Consider the following 21015-nt stretch of genomic DNA (forward strand, 5'->3'; position numbering starts at 1 on the left):
TTTATATACTTGTCTGACCTATGCACTCAGTTTATGTTCCTGCCTATATAGCAGCTTTATCCAATTGTAAGTTTTCAAGATAGTGAATTTTATACTGCAAGCTTCATTTTTTTCTTACGTGTTGCTAAATTCTAATGTTCTATAGTTCCTTAGATATATATGCATCAATACGCATTATGTAGATGAATTTTATGTCCAGCAACTCATTTTGTTGTTGTTGTTTTTTTTCTTGAACACTGGCGTAGACTTTTCTGCTTTTTGGCTTCCATGTTCATTATGATTTGCTTTATGATGTTACATAATGCATTGTAGCTTATACTGAGTTTAACTGTAAATGCTCAATTGTTTGCAGTTTGTCTCCTACCTTGTTTGTGTGATCTCTCACTCTAGCCCCTCCCTAACCTAACAGCCTTGTATTTTAACCACTATCTAAGTCTTTCTTGGGTATCAACCACTTAATCACTGCTATTGGTACCACTCAAAATCTTGTTCTCTAGTGCATTTTTATTTTATTTGTATTTTTCCCACTTTTAATTTGTTCTTTCTTTTTGCCTGTTTTTACCCAAGTAGCTCCCAGGCATATGGGAGTGGACTCTCCCACTTGCATCAGTCACCTAGTTCAACTGCTAGAGTGCAGAATCAGCACCAATAGACCTCTGATGATTTTTCTAACCTTAAAAGTATGACACAGTACTTTTTTTTTTAAAATTATCTTTCAAGGCGCATTGCTACGGTCAGCAGCAGGGAATACCTCTCCCACCCCCTCCTACAACACCTAGCCTATAAATGCATGCAAACTGGACATACTGGTAACTGCAATGGCATCCACCAGCCTTAAGCAGTTTTAACCATCCTGCTCTAGATCCCAAAACATAAATTAAAGCAAAACTTGTAATATTAAACAAAAGGACATTATAAGATACATTTCACTCTCATTGATTTTTTCTCGCATACTCACCCTTCTGACTCAGCTCTTTCAACTATCTTCACCCTTGCTATGCTCAGGCTCACTCCACTCTCCTACCCTATCCCCATTCCAACCCACCCCCATATCAAATTGATTTATTCTCACTATAGCTCCTCCCATAAATACAACTCACCCAATTACATTCATTTACAAATCACTCCCAATTTAACTCATTCCTCAACATCACTTAAAACTCACTAACCACGTAATAATTAGTCATCTAATCTCCTCTTTAAAAGCACGTTTTCTAGCATAGAACATCTTCCTTCAAACACAACTTACATTCAACAATGACAACTGCTAATGCCTTTGCACAAACCTCCTTTCTTCTATTATGTCACTTATCTCTAATACAATACTCCTTACCCTCTCTCTTTCTTTCTACCTCCTACTACACCTAACTTCACTCCAACAAATATATTTCCTACAAACCTACATCTACAATATCTATACAAACACAACTTCTTATCAGCTTCTCGGAAATATCATCTAGCCTTCATGCAACTGACATAATTTTATGCATCAAAATAAAAATCCTTCCCCTAAAGACATTCTACAAGACAAAAGAAACTACTACATTCACCTCCAACAAACCCACCAACAAAAACCACAAATGTTCTGGTCAGGCATCAACAAACTACTTCAGCCAGGCCATTCTAAATCTCCTGCACCATCAGGATTCAACCATAATAACTCTTATCAAATTCCCAATGCCTTTAATAACTATTTTACTGAAGCCATTCAAACCCTAGCTAATACATTACCACCTACTACCACCTCCCCATTAGACACCATGAATAGTCCAGCTCCAACCTTTCATATACAACCTGTACCTACATCCCTCATTTGCAACCTCCTTCAAAAACTCAAACCACGCACCCCTTCTGCTGACTGTCTTCCAGCTGAATACCTACAAATTGCAGCTAAAGCCATTGCCTAACCCATCTCCATCCTTATAAATAGAGCAATTTTGGAAAGCACAATCCCTTCCATATGGAAAGTCTCCCATATCATCCCACTACATAAAGGTGGGACATCTACTGAGCTTTCCAACTTTCGTCCAATTGCCTTACCCTCTCCAATAGCTAAAATAATGAAAAAATGCATCCACAGACAACTGCTTGACCACCTTCTCCAGATTAATTTACTTGCCAACTGCCAACGGCTTTAGACCTTTCCATAGCACAACTGCTCTGCTATCCTTTTCTGACTGTATAAACAAAAATCGTAACAATAACTCTATTTCCTCAGCACTATTTATTCACCTTTCAAAAGCCTTTGATATGGTTAACCATCGCATGCTTATTGATGTACTAAAAGCCCAATCACTGGATCCACAAGCAGTATGCTGGTTTAAATCTTATTTAGAAAACAGACAACAAGCAGTGCTTTGGGATAAAAATCTTTCTACACTCCTCCCTGTGAACATAGGAGTTCCACAAGGCTCTATTTTAGGCCCGCTTCTCTTTTCACTGTTTATTAATGATCTACATGCAAAAACTCCTCAAGCCACCTGCATACAATATGCAGATGACTCTACCTTAATATGTTCAGCCAAGTCCATTACCTCACTCCAGACCCTCACCCAGAAAGTATTTAACACTGTTGAAAATTTGTTCATGCAATACTGCCTCCTGTTGAACCCGAGAAAAAACAAAATTATTGCTGTTTGCTCCTACTCAAAAGTCATCACAACTTTATTTCACAGTAACCTCTAACAATAGAACTAATATATCCCCTGATACTACAACTCGACTCTTGGGAATAACAATTGACAACAACCTCAGCTATGATGACCATATTAATACTACTATAAAGTCTGTCAACAAAAATCTAGGCACCCTTTATAGAATCAAACCCTTCCTTACCCCTATAGCCAGAACCACTATTACCCAGACCCACCTGATCTCTACCCTGTTCTATGCTTCTGCTATATATACCAATCTCTCTAAAAACAACCTTTCCAAACTTTCAACCAGTTACAATAATATAGCCCGATTTGCCACTGGCACCACCTTTAGAACTCACCACTGTCACAGCCTAAAACAACTGGGATGTTTAGAATTGCAGAACCAACTACTTTGTCGACAACCTCTTATCACTCAAAAGATCCTTTACCACCCTAATAATACCCCTATCCTCACTAACCTGATTACCCCCTATAAAAACCTTGCAACACTATGCTCAACTAATAAGCTTCTAGTTTCCACTATTAAATCCAACAACAAAGCTGGGGACTCACTTTTCACCAACACAGTGGGAAAAACCTGGAAACAGCTTCCTAGTGAACTTTCTACCCTTGCTTCCACACTGCTTTTTAAAAAACATCTTAAAGAACATCTTAAAACTCAATGGCTCTGACCCTGCACTAACCCTGACTGATATCTCATTTCCCCTTCTTGCTCTCCCAATGCTTTTTCTACTCCATTGTTCTATATTGCCTACCTGAAATAAAGATTTCTTCCAAAAAAAAATAAATAAATAAAAATTTATATAATTTTAATTTTTTGGAATCTCCATATATTTTTTTAGCTCTCACATGTTTGTTTGTTTCTCTATATTTGATCTTGGCTTAAACACACTAAAGAACTCTGTACAAGCTTATCGTACCTACAATTTAAACAATTTACTATAGCTCATTTTACTATTGATATATATTGTATTTTATGTCACTGCCGATGCTTGGAGCTTTTCTCCCCGGGCCTCTACTGAAAATGGACATATATCCAGTTAGACCAGCTCGGTCAACAAATGTAAAATAAATAATAAATAAAGGACAACAGCAAAACAATCTTTGCTTTAAATTACTAAAACAAAGCAAAAAGGAAACAGCTACCCTATACTCTCCCACATACATGTTCTAACCTACCCCAGTGTGCAGATATACATCTCAACTCAGGTCCCATCTTCTCATCTCCTCCCATCTTAACCCCCTCAAATTCTTTAAATCACTAAACTTAACCTTCAAAGTATCAGAAGCAAAATCCCAGAGTTACATGCCTGGATAGCTCACAACAAACCTCATATTATAGCTGCTATTGAGACATGGTTAAAGCCCTACATTAAAAACTCTGAATTCCTACCCTCGGCCTTTGCTTGTCTCAGATCAGACAGACCCAGTAAAAATGGAAGTGTCGCTTTGATATACCCAAATACCTTTCCCATAATCCCATACAGTAAGTCTTTCCCACATTTTTCCCCAGCTGAAATATTAATTTCTTCCTAAGACTGAATAATTGCAAGAACCTCTATATTGTAGTCCTATACATCCCTCCAGGCAATAACATTCCTATATTAGAAGAAATTCTTGCCTGGGCATCAAATAATATAAAAAAAATGAAACAATCATTCTAGGTTATGTAAATATTAACTGGCTAGATATTTCCCACCACCACCATCCTGCCTCCAATAGCAACCTATATAATTTACCCAGTTAATTACCAATATAACTAGACCCAACAAAAAGAATGATAGTGGCTCAATCTTGGACTGGATTATGGTCTCTGACCCAAATAGAATTGCCTCCACAGGAACACTCCCTAATAGTATAAGTGACCACCTACCTGTCTTCATATTATGGAAAACCACCACAACACTCAGTAAACAACAGTATAAGCAAACTAGGCACATTTTCCATTTTTGCCCAAACAAACTTAACAAAACTTTACAAAGTATAAACTGGAATGCATTAAAATTTCTTCCTCTAGATGAGGCTGTCAGATTTTTCATCTCAGCATTTCTCAAGGTCCTAAATAAGCTAGCTCCACTCTGACAAAAGAGAATAAAAACTAATCATGCCAGTTGGCTTACTAGACCCACTAAGTAACTTATGCTTGCCAGGGCAAAGCATGGAAATGATGGCAAAAAACAAAAATCCCTCTGATCTTACACAGCATAAACAACTCTGTAATCATGTAAAACTCCTAATCATTAAAAATAAAAAAGAATATTATCTTAGTCTACAAAACCACCATAAGCAATACTCCAAATATTCTGGAGCTCCATCAATTCTTTACTAAACCCAGGCTCAAGTTATAATCCTTCTCCAAATCCAGATAAAACACGCACTGAAATAGCCTTACTCTTTAACTCATATTTCGTCAATATTATAGCCAATGTAACCACCACCTTTCCACAAACTAGCTTAGCGCCTTTTAATCCATCCATACAATATAGCTTTAATCCCCATTTACCCAGCTTTTCTCTTTCACCTATGCCTACCACCACTATTAAAAAACTGCTTCTTAAACTCAAATCTGGCACCAATGCCCCCACCAACCCTATCTACTGAATTCCTACAAATATCTGTCAACTCTGTTGCTTATCCCATCAACATACTTCTCAACAGAGCTATTCATGAGTACCATGTACCCACAATTTGGAAAAAAGCTTATATTCTGCCTCTTCTTAAAGGAGGCAACAACACAGACATTTCCAACTTTTGACCTATTGCTATCCTCTCACCAGTTTCAAAGATTCTGGAAAAATGCATTCAGACTCAACTTACTCATTATCTGCTTTGCAACCAAATCCTTTCTCCCACTCAGCATGGTTTTAGACCAGGTCACAGTGCTACTACAGCTCTTATATCCTTCATGGACACAGTTAACCAGGCCTGAGATGCTGGAAAATGCATTGCTTCTCTCTTTATTGCCCTTTCTAAGGTTTTTGATATGGCCTCACACCCTCTTCTTTTCACTAAACTCTCTAATGCTCATCCCCAACCCTAGAATGGTTCTCAAACTACCTAACAGATAGGAAACAATCAACCAAGTGGCAACATTCTTTCTCTCCATTCCTTAACACAACCACAGGTGTTCCGCAAGGATCCATACTAGAGCCCCTTATGTTTAGCATTTTTATCAACAACTTCCACACTCCTGTTAGTCAAGGTACTCTCATCCAATACGCAGATGACTCAGCCATCATCTGTGCTGGCAATTCCTTATCTGACCTACAGCAACTCACCCAAAGTGTTTTCACTTCTACCGAAATATGGATGACAAATAATCATCTCACCCTAAACCCCAACAAAATTAAACTAGTGCTTTTTTCTCCCAGAAAACCTCTTCCTTAAACAAGGAAGAATTCACTACTCATGCTCAAAATAACACTATCATTGAAGTTCTACCAAATACAAAATGGCTAGGTGTCATCATAGGTGAAAACATGACATTTGGCCTGCATATTTATACCAATATCAAAAAAAAAAAACACATCAAAAATTGTGCAGCCTCTGTACACACAAATACTTCCTCAACCACTCTGCAAAACTATCCCTTGCCTCTTCATTCCTTCTACCATCTCTTCTTTATGGTGCCCCTCTCCTTACCAATATTCCGTATTCTCTGAAAACCAAACTTTACTTGTGCTACAATAAAATTGCTAAATTTGTAACCAATTCAAAATATTCATTTCACCATTGTTCCTCATTTTGCCATATCATCTTACATACATTCAATTAACCACTGCACACACATTTATATTTAAGCCATCAAACTGCCCTGCCCTTTCCTCTCTTTTTATTCAGTATCATCCAAATAGACCTCTCTGTTCCAATAATCAACTGTTCCCGAATGAAGAAAAAACAAACATTTCGGCCAGTCAGATGCTGTAATCCTTTACTATTGCAAAACTATGGAACACTCTCCCGCCATCAGTTAGGTCTACCAGCAATGCAGCTCTCTTTACGAAATCCCTGAGAAAACACCTTTCCTCTCTATGGCAATGCACATGTGCCAAAACTGCACTTACTATGACCTGACTCCCTCTTCTATTGCTAGCCTACACCTTCTCTAATTACTACTCTGTTGTTACTCTTTCTGTCTCATAACACTTATTTAACTACAGTGCTGGTATTATCTACTATATTTGCTCACCTATACTTAAGCTTATAACTTTATACTTGTTAATTATTCAGACTATGTAGCAAAAACCCAAGCTACTGACATTGGTAACCTAATTATCCTAACTTGTTACATACTAACTTGTGATACTCCAGTTGTGTAAACCACTTTATCCTCAATATTGTAATCTATCATTGTACTCAAATTTTCACGATGCTCATTCTATTACCAACTGCGATGTATGCATTGTATGTACTGATCCTGTTGATTTATTGTATTGTATGCATTGTAGGGTGTATATTGTGTGTGTATACACATATATATATATATATATATATATATATATATATATATATATATATATGTGTGTGTGTGTGTGTGTGTGTGTGTGTGTATGTATATATGTGTATATATTATATGCATTGTGTATTTTAGTGCAGAGCTTTTCACTCCAGGCCTCCAATGAAAATAGGCTCATTATGGCCCAGTGGACCATCCCGGTAAACAAATGCAAATAATTAAATACAATAAATAAATAGGCTATCTACCAAAAGGGAAAAAAATCTTCTCCAATGCCAAGAAGGAACAGAAAAAAACAGTGCAAAAATACACTTACCAGTCTAATCAAACAAATTAGAGAGCTGGTCAAATCTGCCAAAGCAAATTATGAGGCAAAGATAGCCTCCCAGATGAAAGATAAACATAAGATTTTTTTTAAATTATGTTTGTAACCTCAGAGGAAATGTTCAGCAATGTCTCGAGTTAATCATGAATGGCAACACTTACACCAGCCAGAAACTATAGCAAATCCACTGGCTGACAACATCAGGTCAAACCCCTCACCCCATCTCCTCCTACCACACCCAAAGAAAGACCCACAACTATCAACCTACTGCTCATTACCAGGAAAAAGGTCCTTACTTTGCTTAATAAAGCCAAAAACACAACATCCATGGGTCCTGACAACATTCCAGGATGCTTCCTAAATAGCTTAAAATAGAGTCTATCAAAGTTACTAGAAATTCTCTTTAACCACAGCCTCCAATCAGGCTTTGTCTCAGAAAAATGGGGGACTGCAACAGTGGGCCCTCTACACAGGGGGGACCATCAACTGGCCCATGAAACTACAGACCCATACGCTTGACCAGTCCAATCTGCAAGATCATGGAGAGAATTGTCATGGACCTGATCAAGAAAGACATAGGAACTCTCCAAACACTGGACTAGACCCAATTTGGCTTTGTCAAAGGGAGGTCTTGCCTGCTCAGTCTGGTGGACTTCTTCACAAAAGTCACCTGTGCCATGGATGAAGGTAGAACTGTGCACACTGCTTATCTAGATTTGGTCAAAGCTTTCAATGCAATTCCCAACTCAGGGGTCATAGATAAACTTACTGAGTTAGGCCATCATCAGATGGGTAGCAAACTAGCTCACTGACAGGACAGATGTCCGAATAGGTGAACCTGATAAGAAACCTGTTGCTCGCAGTATCCCACAGGGTCAGTGTTGGGACCCCTCCTGTTTGGTATATATTTCTTTGAAGTGAAGGCCAATATTAGGGGCCTCTGGCTCACCAAGTTTGCTGATGACTATAAGCTGAGAGCAATCACTAAATCTCCAAATGATGTTGACATCCTAGAAACAGGCCTGAAAATGATAAACAACTGGTGCCAAAACCATGGTCTGAGACTAAATGCTAAAAAAATGCATAATCATACCCTTCAGTAAATCAGATATCCCTGACAATTATAATATTTATAGCACTCCCCTAAAAGTAGACCCAGTTTTTGGGGACCTAGGAACACAGATAGTAAACTTTGACCACCAGGTAGCTATGGTAGTGAGGAAATCCTGTGTGGCTCAACTTATAAGTAAAGGCAAGGTATCAAGATCAAAGGAAGTCATAGTACCATTGTACTAGGCCCTCAGCAGAGCCATAATTGAGTACAATTTTCCCTTCTGCCTGCACCTAACAAAGCAATGGAGCAATCCCAGAGGTTTCTCATTAAAAAAAAAATATAGAATAAGACACATGTCTTATGAAGACCGATTAAAGGCCCTATCCCTTTACTCTGTCTCATATCATTTATTGAGATGTGACTTATGCTTGACCTACAAGGAGTTCACTTATCCAGCCCTAATGAAAATGTTACATATTTGCAAAAAAAAAAAAAAATTATACAGGGGTTAAGCATCCATGGAACTGAACCTTACTTATGACTATAACAGAACTTGCTGGAGAGACAGATTCATGTCCCAAAGGCTACCTCGTGTATGGAATAAACTTTCCATCCTCATAAAACAAAGCTCAGCCCTCACTCTCTTCACAAAGACATTGGATAAATGGATGGAGAACCATAAATTCACTCCCAGGGTACTGCCCATATCCCTTATGGACCAATCCAGTCTGTAAAATAACTCAGGGATCTAAAACCCAAAGACACAGTACCTGATACTACCCCATCGCATATCTGGGGAATTAAGATATGATATCGTCATATCCTGTGTATTATGGCTAGGCTTGTAAAGGCTCTTATGCTATTAGTCTTGTGATTACCTATGAACTTATGAACCTTTGGAAAAGGGAGTAAACCAGAGTACATCATGAAAATCTATCTGAATACAGGGACTACTCGTAGACTCCATACAGAAGTCACCTCAGCTAAGAACTGAACCAGAGTACTGACTGCTGTGATGTGAAAATGCTATCGACTGCATCAGTGTGACTACTAAAAGTATCTATAATATAGAAATGAAACAGGTACTCCACAACACCTTCCAACATTATGGAATAATCTTCAACTAAAAAGCAGAAAAGTCAGTCATTAGTTTCTTTCATTACTTTGATAATTAAAATCTCTCCCTCCACACTATACACACACACACACACACACACACACACACACACACACACGTGTGTGTGTGTGTGTGTGTGTGTGTATATGTATCTATACACACATACACTTGTGTGTGTGTGTGTGTGTGTGTGTGTGTGTGTGTGTGTGTGTGTGTGTGTGTGTATATGTATATAAGAGTCTACTTCAGTAGACCAAATTTTTACTTATCTGACACTGAAGTTTCCCAGACAAAAGCACCGACAACTTCAGAAGACCAACACTCGGAACACCAACTTTGCACACAAGGTAAGTAACCACTTGGCCATCCTGTTGAATTTTGCCCCTTACCCCTCACGGTAGTGTGATCTTGGAGTTAGTTTATTTAGTTAGGGGGGTGGGGGGTGAAGCTCCCTACATAGGGAGTGTGTGGGGGTGAAGCCCCCTACATCAGTGGGTTTAGTTTAGTTTCATTAATTGTTTTTGTTTGGGATGACCAAGCGGTTACTTACTTCACGTGCGAACTGGATGGCAGTCTTCTGTAGTTGTCAGTGCTTTCGTCTAAGGCACGTGAGTGTCGGGCAAGTAAAAGTTTGGTCTATATATATATATATATATATATATATATATAGACACACACACACACACATATATATATATATATATATATATATATATATATATATATGTGTGTGTGTGTACATATATATATATATCAGAATTAGATTTGCTGAAGGTCATTAGGTCATTAGCTTGACAGTCACACCAATAAAGCTATGCGTAATGACATACTAAATTCCAAAACCTTTGTAAAGTAATAGCAAATATGCACTTTATTTGACTAAAACAGCAAGCAGAGGGGAGAAACAGCACAGGTATATGTTTTACAAGTCTAACTTCGCATTCACAGGTGAAAACCATAGTAAAAATGACAATCCTTTTTAAAGTTTAGCATCCAATTGGATTAATAAACAAAATGCATGACAGAAATTAAACTTTTAAGTACATTTTAAAGAAAAATTTAAATGCATTCAAATAAATTGATGCCCCTACATTTTTGGATCAGAAAGGATATTTCAAACACTTAGGGATAGTCACTATGAGAATAAACTGAGTAGAAAATATGACTTACACATTTTTTAAAAGTTCTGTCAGCCAGGATTAAATGAGGTATTAAAAGTAAATCACATTTTAAATAAAACAGAATATTGTAAGATGAACTCTTCAACTAAATGTCATTATTATAGGTAATTACTGTTTATTTCTTTGTGGTATGACACACTGCTTATTCGTTGTCTGAACATCGTTTTTCTATTTAAATAAGTGTTTAAATGTAAAATGGTTTGTAGGAATAAATCTCAGGCAGAGAAGGCTAATTAACTAATTATTTTGCTGCATGCTATACAGAAATCATGTTTTCCTCAGCCTAATTCTTTGTTCTTATGTATAACACATGATATTGATTAAAAAAAACTGCTTTGGTTGCTTATAGACCCGAGAGCTACCATAACTATTTTAAGCCACTACTGGTGATGTTTAACATGAATGCAGTGTCAACTGTAAATTTTTAAGAGTATGGTAATACTGTGGACAGGAGTGGTGTTGGGTTACCTGTGTTCTAGTCAAATCCCTAGACAGTAAATCCAAAATCATTGTACAGACAGTATCAGAAAGCCTTCTCACAGACTCTACAAGTCATCATTAAGCAAATATTGAAAGGAGAAATGAGAGGCAGAAAAAACAAGTGAAAATAAAGTAAATAAATAAGTAAAAAGAAAGTATAGGAAACATAATCTACACTAATTTACCATGAGTGGTTACCTCCATTAAAAGTTCACTCTACTAACTTACTGACATTAAATGTGCACTGTGGCACACAAATTTACATAGATAAAAAGGGGAATCATAAACACATACACACACACGTATGAACACCCACGCATAGACACACACATGCATAGAAAACATGCAAGTATCCTATGCATGCACAAACTGCAAGCATGTACACAAAAATAAACATACAAATACATACTTGTGCATATACATGCACTGCATACACACACATACATACATAAAGACATATAGGTATGCTTTTATGTACACATATATAAACACATATTGCACTAAAAATAAATACTCAGTGAAGTAATACTGATGCACACTCACTTGTACATTTACATTTGCACATTTATATTAGCATGCATGCACAAATGCTGAATACATACACATGCAAATACACACAGACATATTCCTGAATTTTTTCCTTTGCTCACTTGTGGAATTTTTAAATCGTAATAAAACAGTGGAGTTGTTGGAATATATATTTTTTTGTGTGTGACTGCTTATGTCATTGACTTTTACTCAGTTATTCCCACTGAGGACAATATTAATAAGTTTATGGATTTTGCTGTCAGTTGTGATTCCAATTCTAAAACTATAACTGAGTTAATTTTGTATAATACTTGAATTGGTATTAACCAACATTTTTCTGTTTAACAGACAATATTATTGTCAAATTAAAGGTATGTCAATGGGTGCAATTACAGCACCAGCATATGCCTATATAGTCATGAATGCATGGGAAAAATCCTTTGTAGTTCCACATTTTCTAAGTTTATTCACTTTTATTGTAGATTTATTGATAGCTTTTTTTTTTTTTTTTGCTTTTTGGTCAGGTACTATTGACATGTTACGTGAATTTTTGTATTATTTAAATTCAACTTTTTTTATTTATTTCTGTATTTAATTCAAATAAAATGAATTTTTTAGATGTTAATGTTTAGAAGGGTATGCCAATAAATAATTTATTTCTAAGATTTTTAGAAATGAGACATATGTCAATAATCTTTTATATTACATGCAGTGTTAGATGAAACATGCCTCAAGATTAACTTCTTCAGATTATGATTTTGAGGCTGAAGAATTTTTTTCTTGAAGTTGTTTCCTGCAGAAGTTACTAATGTTCTGTTTTAGGTATGGCCATTTCTTCAGTAAGGTTAAGTTGACATATGTGGTTTTGTCCCATTTTACACAAGGCTAATGCTGTAAGTCTTGATAGAAAAATATTATGTTTAGTGTTTCAGATTCTTTCAAAAAATCTAACGCCTTTATATTATAAAATGAAATTGACTGTCAAGCCATTAGACTAATTATTTTCAACAACTTGAGGGATTTTAGTACCAGTCCCGAGTTATTACCTGTTTTAGGTAACATTCTACATTTTTCACATAAAGAGGAATGAATCTGAAATCTATGTTACATAATGATTTCATTAATAACATTTTTTTATTTTGCCTTCTGGGAGAACATATGGTATTTATCCCGGTGGTAACTGCAAAATGTGTGATTTATAGATAGTGGTAGTTCTTTTAATGTAGTAGGATTTGATCATCCATTATAATCCAATGGGCATTTTAATTGGAAATCTTCTGGTGCTGGTACCTGGCAACCTGCAAAATATACAGGGCATTTTATGTTCATAAAATCATTACAGTCTTATTTCATCATATTGCTGAACATGGAAATAACATTTGGAAAAACAAACTAGATAATGCATTGTGTAGGCATTCTAAAATGAGTTCATTAAGTTTATGCTTCACATCAATAATGTAGTGCATTTGTTTGTCTTTAACAGGTAGGGATGTGAATACATTCTTAGAATCTGAAGAAGCTGAATGGCAGATATGTTTGAATGCCATTAAATCCCTCCCTCCATCCGCAACCCCTTTTTCCCAGTTCTGTACATGAGAGCAAGGTGTCACTTCAACAGTGACAATCATCTAGAGCCAAGGTTTACATTGCCAGCTGGCTAGCCACTAAATATCATGGCATTAATAATTAATATTCTCAGTAATTTAAAAACATGTAATATTTTATCATTGGTTGATTTGTATTGGCAAAATTTTTTGGACTTAAAATATTGATCTTTTGTATTTTGCTCTGAAGAATTCAATTCTAACTTTTGACAAAAGCTCTAAACATTAAATTAGTTTGTCTTGTGTTCTATGGTCATTCTGGGGTTTTATTTCTGATTTTGTTTTATTTTCCTGGATATTTGTATGTTGGAACATGATTGCTTATGACCTTCAGCAGACATTTCACAGTGTCAGTGCCATTTCTTACATGATGATTGATGCATAATAATTGATACCGATCAAAATACACTACGTGAACATCATGAATATTGTTTACAACCTGAGTGACCCTCATAAAGAATTTAACTACATTTAATAGGAAGGATCTCCCTTTGATGAAGCCAACTTGTTGAGGATCATGCTTAATAAGATTATTGATATAATTGGCTCAGTTATAGCATATTACATAGCTTTTCAGATCAGGGTAATCAAGCTGATGGGTTTATAGTTGCCATGGTCTATGTTAGGGTCACTATTAAAGATGGCCATCACCAGCATAGCATGCCATAATTCAGGAGCAAATCCTATAGTGATTGGGTTAAACAGTTTATGGAAATGTTCAGTGAGGCCATGTTTAGCTCCATTTATTAAACTTTCAAGTATGTTGTCAGGTTCCATTAAAAATAACATTTTGCTCTTTGATAGCATCTTCACAACATGTTCCTTGGTGATAAGGGATGTGTGGTGTCAGGATAGAAGTTTCAGAGTAAGATTTCCACTGAAAGTGCTCACCAGTATATTGGCAATGTCTGTTGGTTTGAAGTGAGTAGTCCCATTTAGTATAAGAGATAGGCATTGTATGGAATTATTCCTTAGTTTCTAATGTTGCTAAAGAAAGATTTGTAATGATCCTTAGCTTCAGTAGCTGACTTAAGTTTGTGGGTTGCGTTACAAATGCTAAGATTTTTTTTTACTTCTCTATTATTTGTAAACAATCTTTATTAAATATGACATTATAAATTGATATTAGCATATACTGAATAATAGAAAATAAATCATACTAATTATTTCTTTTGTTATTTTTATGCAGTATACATTTTAAAACTTTTCATTCACTACATTACATAAATTCCTCAACTCTGGCCTTCCTTTAAATTTCACTCCTCTTCCTGAACACTATTCTGCATTAATTGTTGCCACGAAATCCATTTATTTAAATGTAATTTACTCCTTCCCCTTTCTAAAGACAGTAGTTCCATAAAATTTTATTTTATATAATCTCATATACGATATAAAACGCTTCAGAAACAGGTGGTGTAGAATTTGATTTCCATTTTCTTATAATTGCTTTTTGGCAGCCAATAACATTAACTTGTCCAGGCAACTGAGATCCCATATCCCAGTTCAGAAAAATAATTATCTTAGATACAATCATTTGCTCCCCCAATATTTCTATATTTCTCAAAAGCATTCTGACATTTACAAACTTGTTGCATTCCCAAAAAACATATTCCCAGTTAACACTATTTCCCATCACACCTCCAGTACTTGCTATTCACCTGCAGGAAATCTTTAAGAAGTCAACATGAGGTGTAAAACTACCCATGCAAAGACTTCCAATAAAGTTTCTAAACCTTCTGAGCTTTCTTGCATACTTGGGAACTGTTGAGATGTTCTTCCTTTGTCCCTTTGTATACAACCTTTACATTCTCTTCTCCTGATATTTTCTAATCTCCTCTTATTATTTATTTTAGTTATTACACAATATTTCATGTCTTACATGTTTTGTTTTTAACAGCAACTTCTGTTTCAAATTTAACTAAAAACATTACCATAGCTGTTCTTTCATTTAACAATCCCTTGTCCTTTTAGTTTTGCCTGTACTGTGTCATCAGTCCCTGGTTAGAAAGAAAGTTTGTAACCTGCAGGTCAAATTTCTGTTTAGCTTCCATAGTTCCTTGCTCCCAAAGCCTTGTTTCCTTGACTAATTTTCTCCAATAAATTTAAGCCTCCTCTTGTCTACTTTCTGTACCCATACTTGTAGTCATCGCTATTGGTAAAATTTCCATTCTCCATTCTCATGTTGACCTAGTTCTTAGAATAATTTCTAGTACTTTATGAATCTAATATTCTGTATGACTGCTGTCGTTTTCCTTAAGGGCCAGCATCCAAAATCTTATTGTCTCCTTACCTCTCTAACTCCTCCCTGTTTCATCAGCATCCCTTTCTACTTTGGCTTGTAACCTTCTGCTTGTGTTATGTATATAAGCCTTAACTGTGTAGCTCTAAACTATTCCTTCAAATCATGCACTCCTAAACCACCTTTTTCTAGAAGAATAATTGATGTACCCCTTAATTCTTGCCCTCTATCCCTCCATTCAACCCTTTGTTATGGTCAACAACTTCTCCTGTGGTTGATAAAAATACACATAATCCATATAAAAATAAAGGGACTGTAAACATTTTCACTGCTTGTATCTTACTATCCACTGCCCTTCTCATGTAAAGTTTTGGATCTGATGTACAATTTGAAGAGTTGTATCTGTTATTGTAAATCTTGTTTATGATGGAAGATTTTTTGAATTTGCCAATTATGTTTTGCTTTGCTAAAGACTGCAGACTCAGTGCATTTATCCTTGTGAACATATAGATGTTTTGCATAGCTTACTGCTAGGTTAGCATAACAGGTAGTACTGACACAGGCAAAGTTTGATATCTCATTATAGAATTGTATGAAATTTGCCTGTATGAAATCCTTAAATTCAGAAACATTGAATCCAAGGACGTTGGAGACTTTGAAAGCTTAAATCACAAATGTATAGTCTGTTATAACGGGGGAAGGACTGATCAGATGAATAGTACTTATGGATACTTTATTTTTAAGAACCATGTCTAGAATAATCCTCTTGTTGATTTATTAAGTATCTGTTTAAGTTAGTTGTTATCAATTAAATTCAAGAATGCCTGGGAATATTCTATGTTGGAGATATAGGTGCTATTGTTAACTAAGGCATAGCTGAAGACTTCCAAAATAATATAATTCCAGTAAACAGGGAATTATTTGAGTTCTTTTAGGACTGAAACATGGTTATCAGAGGGACATGGAGTGTGAACTGTAGCAGACTATGAGTTAATAGCTCGATTTGATTTAGGCTGATCAGGAGTTCCGTAAGTTCTAACACACATATTTCTATAAAGTATCCTAAATTCCTGATTTCCATCATGCTCAGTCTAATTTTTTCTGAGCATTCATAATCAGTCTTGCTTGTTTTATGGATTGTAACACAGCCTGCACTTTTCGTAAGTGAGGCCATTGCACAATCATCTAGAGCCAAGGTTTACATTGCCAGCTGGCTAGCCACTAAATATCATGGCATTAATAATTAATATTCTCAGTAATTTAAAACATGTAATATTTTATCATTGGTTGATTTGTATTGGCAAAATTTTTTGGACTTAAAATATTGATCTTTTGTATTTTGCTCTGAAGAATTCAATTCTAACTTTTGACAAAAGCTCTAAACATTAAATTAGTTTGTCTTGTGTTCTATGGTCATTCTGGGGTTGTATTTCTGATTTTGTTTTATTTTCCTGGATATTTGTATGTTGGAACATGATTGCTTATGACCTTCAGCAGACATTTCACAGTGTCAGTGCCATTTCTTACATGATGATTGATGCATAATAATTGATACCGATCAAAATACACTACGTGAACATCATGAATATTGTTTACAACCTGAGTGACCCTCATAAAGAATTTAACTACATTTAATAGGAAGGATCTCCCTTTGATGAAGCCAACTTGTTGAGGATCATGCTTAATAAGATTATTGATATAATTGGCTCAGTTATAGCATATTACATAGCTTTTCAGATCAGGGTAATCAAGCTGATGGGTTTATTGTTGCCATGGTCTATGTTAGGGTCACTATTAAAGATGGCCATCACCAGCATAGCATGCCATAATTCAGGAGCAAATCCTATAGTGATTGGGTTAAACAGTTTATGGAAATGTTCAGTGAGGCCATGTTTAGCTCCATTTATTAAACTTTCAAGTATGTTGTCAGGTTCCATTAAAAATAACATTTTTGCTCTTTGATAGCATCTTCACAACATGTTCCTTGGTGATAAGGGATGTGTGGTGTCAGGATAGAAGTTTCAGAGTAAGATTTCCACTGAAAGTGCTCACCAGTATATTGGCAATGTCTGTTGGTTTGAAGTGAGTAGTCCCATTTAGTATAAGAGATAGGCATTGTATGGAATTATTCCTTAGTTTCTAATGTTGCTAAAGAAAGATTTGTAATGATCCTTAGCTTCAGTAGCTGACTTAAGTTTGTGGGTTGCGTTACAAATGCTAAGATTTTTTTTTACTTCTCTATTATTTGTAAACAATCTTTATTAAATATGACATTATAAATTGATATTAGCATATACTGAATAATAGAAAATAAATCATACTAATTATTTCTTTTGTTATTTTTATGCAGTATACATTTTAAAACTTTTCATTCACTACATTACATAAATTCCTCAACTCTGGCCTTCCTTTAAATTTCACTCCTCTTCCTGAACACTATTCTGCATTAATTGTTGCCACGAAATCCATTTATTTAAATGTAATTTACTCCTTCCCCTTTCTAAAGACAGTAGTTCCATTTTTTTTTTTTTTTTAATCTCATTTACGATATAAAATGCTTCAGAAACAGGTGGTGTAGAATTTGATTTCCATTTTCTTATAATTGCTTTTTGGCAGCCAATAACATTAACTTGTCCAGGCAACTGAGATCCCATATCCCAGTTCAGAAAAATAATTATCTTAGATACAATCATTTGCTCCCCCAATATTTCTATATTTCTCAAAAGCATTCTGACATTTACAAACTTGTTGCATTCCCAAAAAACATATTCCCAGTTAACACTATTTCCCATCACACCTCCAGTACTTGCTATTCACCTGCAGGAAATCTTTAAGAAGTCAACATGAGGTGTAAAACTACCCATGCAAAGACTTCCAATAAAGTTTCTAAACCTTCTGAGCTTTCTTGCATACTTGGGAACTGTTGAGATGTTCTTCCTTTGTCCCTTTGTATACAACCTTTACATTCTCTTCTCCTGATATTTTCTAATCTCCTCTTATTATTTATTTTAGTTATTACACAATATTTCATGTCTTACATGTTTTGTTTTTTAACAGCAACTTCTGTTTCAAATTTAACTAAAAACATTACCATAGCTGTTCTTTCATTTAACAATCCCTTGTCCTTTTAGTTTTGCCTGTACTGTGTCATCAGTCCCTGGTTAGAAAGAAAGTTTGTAACCTGCAGGTCAAATTTCTGTTTAGCTTCCATAGTTCCTTGCTCCCAAAGCCTTGTTTCCTTGACTAATTTTCTCCAATAAATTTAAGCCTCCTCTTGTCTACTTTCTGTACCCATACTTGTAGTCATCGCTATTGGTAAAATTTCCATTCTCCATTCTCATGTTGACCTAGTTCTTAGAATAATTTCTAGTACTTTATGAATCTAATATTCTGTATGACTGCTGTCGTTTTCCTTAAGGGCCAGCATCCAAAATCTTATTGTCTCCTTACCTCTCTAACTCCTCCCCTGTTTCATCAGCATCCCTTTCTACTTTGGCTTGTAACCTTCTGCTTGTGTTATGTATATAAGCCTTAACTGTGTAGCTCTAAACTATTCCTTCAAATCATGCACTCCTAAACCACCTTTTTTCTAGAAGAATAATTGATGTACCCCCTTAATTCTTGCCCTCTATCCCTCCATTCAACCCTTTGTTATGGTCAACAACTTCTCCTGTGGTTGATAAAAATACACATAATCCGCATATAAAAATAAAGGGACTGTAAACATTTTCACTGCTTGTATCTTACTATCCACTGCCCTTCTCATGTAAAGTTTTGGATCTGATGTACAATTTGAAGAGTTGTATCTGTTATTGTAAATCTTGTTTATGATGGAAGATTTTTTGAATTTGCCAATTATGTTTTGCTTTGCTAAAGACTGCAGACTCAGTGCATTTATCCTTGTGAACATATAGATGTTTTGCATAGCTTACTGCTAGGTTAGCATAACAGGTAGTACTGACACAGGCAAAGTTTGATATCTCATTATAGAATTGTATGAAATTTGCCTGTATGAAATCCTTAAATTCAGAAACATTGAATCCAAGGACGTTGGAGACTTTGAAAGCTTAAATCACAAATGTATAGTCTGTTATAACGGGGGAAGGACTGATCAGATGAATAGTACTTATGGATACTTTATTTTTAAGAACCATGTCTAGAATAATCCTCTTGTTGATTTATTAAGTATCTGTTTAAGTTAGTTGTTATCAATTAAATTCAAGAATGCCTGGGAATATTCTATGTTGGAGATATAGGTGCTATTGTTAACTAAGGCATAGCTGAAGACTTCCAAAATAATATAATTCCAGTAAACAGGGAATTATTTGAGTTCTTTAGGACTGAAACATGGTTATCAGAGGGACATGGAGTGTGAACTGTAGCAGACTATGAGTTAATAGCTCGATTTGATTTAGGCTGATCAGGAGTTCCGTAAGTTCTAACACACATATTTCTATAAAGTATCCTAAATTCCTGATTTCCATCATGCTCAGTCTAATTTTTCTGAGCATTCATAATCAGTCTTGCTTGTTTTATGGATTGTAACACAGCCTGCACTTTTCGTAAGTGAGGCCCTTGCACAATCATCTAGAGCCAAGGTTTACATTGCCAGCTGGCTAGCCACTAAATATCATGGCATTAATAATTAATATTCTCAGTAATTTAAAACATGTAATATTTTATCATTGGTTGATTTGTATTGGCAAAATTTTTTGGACTTAAAATATTGATCTTTTGTATTTTGCTCTGAAGAATTCAATTCTAACTTTTGACAAAAGCTCTAAACATTAAATTAGTTTGTCTTGTGTTCTATGGTCATTCTGGGGTTTTATTTCTGATTTTGTTTTATTTTCCTGGATATTTGTATGTTGGAACATGATTGCTTATGACCTTCAGCAGACATTTCACAGTGTCAGTGCCATTTCTTACATGATGATTGATGCATAATAATTGATACCGATCAAAATACACTACGTGAACATCATGAATATTGTTTACAACCTGAGTGACCCTCATAAAGAATTTAACTACATTTAATAGGAAGGATCTCCCTTTGATGAAGCCAACTTGTTGAGGATCATGCTTAATAAGATTATTGATATAATTGGCTCAGTTATAGCATATTACATAGCTTTTCAGATCAGGGTAATCAAGCTGATGGGTTTATAGTTGCCATGGTCTATGTTAGGGTCACTATTAAAGATGGCCATCACCAGCATAGCATGCCATAATTCAGGAGCAAATCCTATAGTGATTGGGTTAAACAGTTTATGGAAATGTTCAGTGAGGCCATGTTTAGCTCCATTTATTAAACTTTCAAGTATGTTGTCAGGTTCCATTAAAAATAACATTTTTGCTCTTTGATAGCATCTTC

The sequence above is a fragment of the Protopterus annectens genome, chromosome 11.part0 (genome assembly GCF_019279795.1).
Source record: "Protopterus annectens isolate FY-2018-M chromosome 11.part0, PAN1.0, whole genome shotgun sequence".
Classification (NCBI taxonomy): domain Eukaryota; kingdom Metazoa; phylum Chordata; order Ceratodontiformes; family Protopteridae; genus Protopterus; species Protopterus annectens.